The 8770-nt window shown below is 42.2% G+C and overlaps 1 protein-coding gene across 1 annotated transcript in view; it reads right to left on the bottom strand.

The window, feature by feature from the left end:
* The window catches only part of LEPROTL1 (leptin receptor overlapping transcript like 1), a 45290-nt gene that overhangs the window by 7051 nt on the left and 29469 nt on the right, over window positions 1-8770 (bottom strand). The window lies entirely within an intron of this gene.

Below are 8770 nucleotides of genomic sequence, written 5' to 3'. Positions count from 1 at the left end.
TGTGTGTGTGTATATGTATATGTATATTTGGGTGGGCATGGTGTATGCACCTAAAGACCTAGCTCCTCTGGAGGCTGAGAAGGATCTCTTGAGTCCAGGAGTTTGAGGCTGCAGTGAGCTGTGATTGTGCCACTGCACCCCAGCCTGGATGATAGAGGAAGACCCCATATGCTAAAAAACTTTTTTGGGCCGGGTGCGGTGGCTCACACCTGTAATCCCAGCACTTTGGGAGGCCAAGGTGGGCAGATCACAAAGTCAGGAGTTCAAGACCAACCTGGCCAATGTGGTGAAACCCCGTGTCTACTAAAAATACAAAAATTAGCCAGACGTGGTGGCGGGTGCCTATAGTCCCAGCTACTCGGGAGGCTGAGGCAGGAGAATTGCTTGAATCCGGGGTGTGGAGGTTGCAGTGAGCCGAGATCACACCATCACACTCCAGCCTGGGCAACAGAGCAAGACTCTATCTCAAAAAAAAAAAAAATTTTTTTCGAAAATTTGAAAAAAAATTGTCCTAAAAATAAATGGCTGATATTATTCCCAGAGATATGTTAATAAAGTAAAAATCCACATGATAACTATTCACATAATTGTTAAATACAAAGCTGACTCATAAACATGTCTTACAAAGAGATCAATAACAGGAAGTAAACACTATTTTAATGTGACTTTGAGGGTGGATTTGATTCTTTTTTTTCTTGGCATATCCTAAATAACTCCCTCTGTTTCTTCCTGTTAGAATTTAAAATACGCAAGAGAAAAGTATCAGGACTTCCAAATTATGCAGTAGCAATGTCATTTAACTAGCACTTACAAATTACTGCCACATCTGCAGGTCACCTGTACTGTTACGCAATTACCATTTTTCTTCGATCAACTTTAACTTACTTATAAAACTTACCCTGCTTCTAAGCAATGGCAGTGATGAAAATTGGGTTTGGTGTAGTAATTCTATTTTACTCCAGTACTCACTAAAAGAGACACATTCTTGTTCAAAAAAAAAAAAAACAAAAACAAAAACAAAAACCTCTTTATTTGTGTACTGTGTAAAACCATCTGCTTATCTAGGGTGACGTCTATCCCACCATATGAAATATTGTACAGGTATCTCAGCTTGAGTATTCCAAACCAATCCTTCTCACCCTTTTCAAAATACAAAATTGCAAATAAGCTTTTTGATATGGTTTGGGTCTGTGTCCCCACCCAAATCTCACATCGAATTGTAATCCCCAGTGTTGGAAGAGGGGCCTGGTGGGAGGTGATTAAATCATGGGGGTGGATTTCCCCCTTGCTGTTCTCATAATAGTGAGTGAGTTCTCACAAGATCTGGTTGTTTATAAAAGTATGTAGCACCTTCCCGCTCTTTCTCTTCCTCCTGCTCCAGCCATGTAAAACGTGCCTCCTGCCTCTTCACCTTCCGCCAGGATTTTAAGTTGCCTGAGGCCTCCCCAGCCATGCTTCCTGTACAGCCTGTGAAACTGTGAGCCAATTAAACCTCTTTTCTTTGTTAATTACCCAGTCTCAGGTAGTTCTTTTTTTTCTTTTTTTCTTTTTTGTGGGAGACAGGGTCTTGCTCTGTCACCCAGGCTGGAGTGCAGTGGTGTGATCTCAGCTCATTTCAACCTCTGCCTCCCAGGTTCAAATGATTCTCCTGCCTCAGCCTCCTGAGTAGCTGGGACTACAGGCACATGCCACCATGCCCAGCTAATTTTTGTATTTTTAGTAGAGACAGGGTTTCACCATGTTGGCCAGGCTAGTCTTGAACTCCTGACCTCAAGTGATCTGTCCACCTTGGCCTCCTGAAGTGCTGGGATTACAGGTGTGAGCCACCACTCCCGGCCTCAGGTAGTTCTTTATAGCACTACAAGAACAGACTAATACACTTTTAATCGGTAAAACTTCACAAAGATAATACTAAGTTAGAAGTTATAGATAACTTAGAAAGTTATAGGTCAATGTCACTGATTAACATGAAGGCAAACAGCACGCCCAATCTTAGCACTCAGAACATAACGGGACAAGCAGTGAGGGTCTTGATGTACAGAGACGGCAAGGATTTGTAGTGGCCTTGGTAGGGCGCAGTGGCTCACGTCTGTAATCTCAGCACTTTGGGAGGCTGAAGCGGGAGGAGCTCTTGAGCCCTCGAGTTTGAGACCTGCCTGGGCAACATAGGGAGATGCCATCTCTATTAAAAAACACACACACAAAACCCCAAAACTTGTAGTGACCTTACCCAGAAGGGTTCTATACTTTCTCTCACCATACTCAGTAGCCCAGAGGAGACAAAGTAGATAAACGGGGTTTCCCAGAGTTGGGAATAGTCAAAGAGACTCTGTCTCAAAAAATAGTTTCAGACTCTGTCTCAAAAAAAGAAAAAAAGAGTGATTTTTATAGGGTCACTTCTGAGGAGCTGTCTATGGGTGTGTCCAATTGATGAAAATCCTTTGAGAGGTACACTTTAGATGTGTGTCCATATATATGTTACACTTCAGTATTTTTTTTTTTTTGAAACAGGGTCTGGCTCTGTCACCCAGGCTGGAATGCAGTGGCATGATCTCGGCTCACCGCAACCTCTGCCTCCTGGGCTCAAGCAAACCTCCCACCTGAGCCTCCCAAGTAGCTGGGACTACAGGAGCACACAACCATGTCCGACTAATTTTTTGTATTTTTTGTACAGACAGGGTTTTGCCATGTTGCCCAGGTTGGTCTCAAATTCGTGAGCTCAAGCGATCCAACCTCCTTGGCCTTCCAAAGTGCTGAGATTACAGCCATGAGCCACCGTGTCCAGCCACGTAATTTTTTTAAGTGACTATTCTTCATGATTAGGGAAATGCTCATGAAGGAATGTTAAATTTAAAAAAGAACTTGGTTAACAAAGCCTTTTGAAATGCAATCTGGCCTCCAAATCTATCTCCCCACTGGTGGCCAGGGGTAATTTCTACTCCTCTGATTGGTTAAACCAGAACGTTTGCTTCCTTCTTTTTCTATTTGCATTCTGTAGAGAATGATTCATTTCTCTGGACAGTAGTAGAAAGAACATTTCTCTGGACAGTAGAAAGTGATTTGTGGGAATTGATCTAAGGAAAGAAGTTGGAGCCAAAGATGTAGACCGGAGCCATCTGTCTGCCCAGAGTACAGCCCGGATCCAAGATGGGCAGAGAACAGAGAGGAGGTGTCTCCTTCCAGTTCTGTTTCTTTTGTTAGGTCTTAACTTGTTCACTTCCCAACTCCTGCCCCCGCTGCTCCCTCCCATTTGGCAGCAGTTTCCCTATCCTTCATTATCCATTCTGTCACTTCCAAGACGCTGCCCATTGCTCCTGAATTCCCTTTGCCACATGACTGGTAGTACCTGCTTATTAACACCCCACCCTCTCTTTTAAAAAAATTCAACCACTACCCTTCTGGAATATCCTCTCGTTAATGTGCTCTAACCTCACTTCCAGATCTGGATTTGATGTTTTCCTTCTCTTGCTTGATCTAGAAGTAACCCTCAGGTTACCCCTGCTTTCTGTCTTGTTCTGGCCCATTTATTGGCCCAAGCAGAATATATATATATATATATATGAGAATGAATCATTCTCTACAGAATGCAAATATATATATATATGTAGAGAGAGAGAGAGAGAGAGACTGTGTGTGTATATATATATATTTTTTGAGACAGGGTCTCACTCTGTCACCTAGGCTGGCATGCAGTGGCACAATCAGAGCTCACTGCAGCCTTGAACTCCTGGGTTCAAGCAATCCTGCCATGTCTGCCTCCCAAGTATAGAATAGTATTTTGACGAATTGTGCCTATCCTTACAAATGCAAGGATGGGGCCAGCTGTCTCTGTCTTGCAGGAAGTAACCCTGGACAAGTGAACTAAATTCTGTGGACCAAGTACTAGAGCTCAGTAACCCATGGAAACAGCGCCCAGTAGGCACATGCCTCCTGACCTCTGGCCTCCCACTTTTATCAGCCAAATCACTCTGAGAGGTTTGGAAGCTCTTTCAGGTCCCCAGGCAGGGGGCCTCATTCATTTGTTTGAAAATAGTGTCTGAGAGTTTGGTGATTAAGAAATCCCTAAGAGGAGGGTAAGCTAAGCCATGAAAACCAACTCAGGATGCTGGCAAAGCTTAATAAGAAAATGTTTAGCAGAAAGCTATAGCATAAGCCTTTCTAAGAGCAGCAAGAAACTATAGCCTTCATTATTTATAGACTGAAATGGCATCATCACCTAGGAAGTGTCACGAGAACTCAGGTAATCTGTCAGCATATTATTTTGTTTTTTCTTTTTTTTCTTTTTCTGAGACACAGTTTCACTCTGTCACCCAGGCTGGAGTACAGTGGTGCCATGTCGGCTCACTGCAACCTCTGCCTCCCGGGTTCAAGTGATTCTCATGCCTCAGACTCCCAAGTAGCTCAGATTATAGGCATGAGCCACCATGTCCAGCTCTTTTTTTTTTTTTTTTGTATTTTTAGTACAGATGGGGATTTGCCATGTTGGCCAGGCTGGTCTTGAACTTTTGGCCTCAAGTGATCCTCCCACCTCAGCCTCCCATAGTGCTGGTCTGGCCTGTCAACCTATTATTCTGAATAATCTACCCTCATAATGCAGCCCCATCCTTCTGAATCATAGCAGCTACTAAGCTGCACTGGCCTCCTTCTTAATCTGTAGACAGTTGTTGTGATCAACAGTCAGCCAGTGGCTTTAATATATGTCCCAGGTTTAGTGATCCACTCCAGTAGTTAAACTTCTCCAAAGGGGACAATCCAACCTTGGCCTTTTTCTTTTTTTTTTTGAGACAGAGTCTCGCTCTGTCGCCCAGGCTGGAGTGCAGTGGCCGGATCTCAGCTCACTGCAAGCTCCGCCTCCCGGGTTTTCGTCATTCTCCCGCCTCAGCCTCCCAAGTAGCTGGGACTACAGACGCCCGCCACCTCGCCCGGCTAGTTTTTTGTAGTTATTTTTTTTAGTAGAGACACCTTGGCCTTTTTCTATTCATGTATTTTCATAAAGCAAACCACAGGAAAACTTCACTGATATACATTCAGTCTGTTGATCCATCTATACTGGATTCATCAATTCCATGAGAACTTGGAAAAGGAGGCTGGTATGCTTTGAATGTGTTCCCTAAAGTTCAAATGTTGGAAACTTAATCCTCAGTGCAGCAGTGTTGGGAGGTGGGGCCTAATGGAAGGTACAGTCATGTGTCACTTAATACGGGGATACATTCTGAAAGATGCATTGTTAGGCTATTTTGTCATTGTATGAACATCATAAAGTGGCCTTACACAAAGCTGGATGGTCTAGCCTACTACACACCTAGGCTATATGGTATAACCTAGGGGTCTCTGACCCCTAGTACTGATCCATGGCCTGTTAGGAACTGGGCCACACAACAGGAGGTGAGTGGCAGGCAAGTAATTGAAGCTTCATCTGTATTTATTGCCACTCCCCATCGCTCACATTACTGCCTGAGCTCTGCCTCCTGTCAGATCGGTGGCAGCATTAGATTCTCATAGGAGTGTGAACCCTATTGTGAACCGTTGTGAACTGTTCTCCTTATGAGAATCTAATGCCTGATGATCTGTCACTGTCTCCCATCACCCCCAGAGGGGACCGTCTAGTTGCAGGAAAACAAGCCCAGGGTTCCCACTGATTCTACATTATGGTGAGTTGTATAATCATTTCATTATATATTACAATGTAACCATAATAAAAATAAAGTGCACAATAAATATAATGCACTTGAATCATTTCGAACCATCCCCCATCCACCACCTAGTCCGTGGAAAATTGTCTTTCACAAAACCGGTCCCTGATGCCAAAAAGGTTGGGGACCTCTAGTATAGCCTATCGTTCCTAGGCTGCAAACCCCCACAGCATGTTGCCATACTGGATAACGCAGTTCTAACACAGCAGCTACATCACTAGGCAATAGGGATTTTTAAGCTGCATTATTATCTTATGGGACCACTGTCATATATGTGATCTGTCATTGACTGAAACGTCATTATGAGGAGCATGACTATATTTAGGTCATAAGAATTCCACTCTTATGCAAGGATTAATGTTGATTATAAAAGGGCTTGAGGCTGCAAGTTCCATCTCTTTTTTTAAAAAATTATATTTTTAGTTTCCTTTTTTTTTTTTTTTTTTGAGGCGGGGTCTCACTCTGTCACCCAGGCTGGAGTGCACTGGCTCGATCTCAGCTCACTGCAACCTCTGTCTCCTGGGTTCAAGTGATTCTCCTGCCTCAACCTCCCTAGTAGCTGGGACTACAGGCACACGCCACTACACCAGGCTAATTTTTGTATTTTTAGTAGAGATGGGGTTTCACCATGTTGGCCAGGCTGGTCTCAAACTCCTGACCCCAGGCGATCCACTCACCTTGGCCTCCTAAAGTGTTGGGATAACAGGCGTGAGCCACCACACCCGATTGCAAGTTCGATCTCTTATTCTCTCTCATACGTGCTCTCCTGCCTTTCCACCTTCTGCCATGGGATGGTGTAACAAGAAGGCCTTTGCCAGATGTGGGCTCCTGGACCTTGGACTTTCCAGCCTTCAGAACTGTAAGAAATATACCTCTGTTCTTTATAAATTACCCAGTCTCAGGTATTCTCTTACAACAGTAAAAAATGGACTAAGTTAGAGGCACCCAGATGGGGAGTTCGAGGAATTCATATTGACAGGCATTAGGAAATGACTCAAACCAGAAAACTGCCAAGAGGTCGTGTTCTACCTCTGCCCAGAGGATGCCACTCAGCCTATGTGATCTCCCTTCTGCAGGTGATGAGCCCTCTCTCTGGTCACCTGAAAGGTCCTGGCAGTTGCCTGCCATAGCTGGGTGATGGGGGAAGAAGGATGAATTGATGAGGAGCATATTGATTTTGATGGTGAAGCAGGTCCAGTGGATGTGAAAGAACTGATTTGACCACCACATTCGTAGACATATCATAAAGACCCATAGATTATGGCCATTGCAATGACCAATTGCAATCATTAGTAATTATCCTGATTAGAACGCCAACTATTAGATAGTACATTCAAGTCACTTACAACAGATTCTTCACAGATTTATAACATAGGAGATGGTTCAGGAAATTTGATTCTCCATAGTCTAAGAGCTCAGTACTAACAGGTGAAGGGATAGTGATTATATTTTATGTGAGCTTTTTCCAAATGTCTAAATGCATCTAGTTCCAAAGCATTTCAAAGGAAATGATAGAGTAAAATGACCCATGACTACTTTAGCATTTTCTTCCTGATAATGGCTGATTCCGATGTTGGCAAAGCCATCTCATGGGGAAACAGTCTGAATCCATTTCCTCTAGGCAGGAGTTCTGGCTCTGTCCCAGTTCTAGCACAGGCCAACTGGGCAACCCAAGCAATTCCCTCGGGGCCCCAAGTTTCCTAGTACACCAAAACAGGATGTGGATAAAATATTCCTTTTAGAGTATTTAATTTTAAAAATGAAGGCATTATGATTGTATAAGTGCTCTATTAATTTTTCAACACATTAAGCAGAAAAAGTAAGGCACCCATCTCCCAACCTGCCTCTATTCATCCAGCAAGAATTTTATAGAAAGCAATGGAAGAAATTCTGCTGAGTGCTCAAGGTTCTCTATAAACAGCCGGCATTTCCTATTACGTTCCTTCCATTTGTTTTCTATTGTATAAAAAGAACAAAGTGATATTTTTGTGGCTCACCAAAAAGCTGAGAGTCGACAATAGTTCTCTCCTACTAAGAAAACACTGTTAACTTCTCTGACTCTTTCTTTCCTGAATAGTAGGTTTAATTTCTTAGTCTATATTTGGCAGCTCATAACCGTCAAATAGTTATTGATCTCCTTTGGCTCGTTTCCAGGAACAATCATAACAACAGCTAGAGATACCAGATTATTTCTAGGGAAGTATTTTTGTCTTGCTTGGTTCTTGCTGCACCGTTTTCTTCAGAAACACCTTTTAAGCTACAACAAGTGAGATAATTATGTATGTATGTTTTCCTTGCGGGGAATTTTGTGCAGTTCATAAGATTCAAGTGATACTTTGATTTAGTTTCATGGCCAATCTGGGTATGTTACATCTAGTGCCTTAGGTGGATTCATTAGCCTGAGGACATGTGAGGTGATGTTTTCTGGCATTCTCAACTTACGAAAAGAATGCTTACCACAACTTTGCTTCTAAATTGTTTAGAGCTTAGATGACATTTCCCTGTAGAAAGAACATTATGTTAACTCCTAATGGGTGACACTCATGGTAATGACCTGAATTCAAGGGAACATGTTGTTTAGGATTGAAGAGAAAAGCAAAGGTAATTTCCTCCCCATTTCTTAAATGTGCAGCTGACCCTAAGTACATTTTATTTTTATAATTTTTTCTGTTTATATAGTTATGTAAATAACTATATAATAAACTATATATATGAATTATATATGGACTTTGTTTAGATCTTGATCCAAATGAACCAACTTTGAAAGGATACTATAGGGAAATTTAAACAGTAACTGGATAGTAAAGCTTTATTTTTAACTTTTTCAGGTGTAATAATCATATTTTTTTTTCTTAAGAATAAGGAAGGGTCACATTTTAGAGATACTCACAGATTAAGTGATATGTCTTGGATTTGCTTTAAAATAATCTGAGTTAGAGAGAATGGAGAATACATGGATGAAACAGAACAGCCACGTGTTGAGAATTGTTGAAACTGGTTGATGGGGAGTTTAATATATTCTTCTATTTTTGTATAGGTTTGAAAATTTATATGAAAGCAAGTATGCAAGAGACTAC

This window comes from Theropithecus gelada, chromosome 8 (genome assembly GCF_003255815.1).
Source record: "Theropithecus gelada isolate Dixy chromosome 8, Tgel_1.0, whole genome shotgun sequence".
In the NCBI taxonomy this organism is placed as follows: Eukaryota; Metazoa; Chordata; class Mammalia; order Primates; family Cercopithecidae; genus Theropithecus; species Theropithecus gelada.
This window is presented reverse-complemented; position numbering and strand designations above follow the sequence as displayed.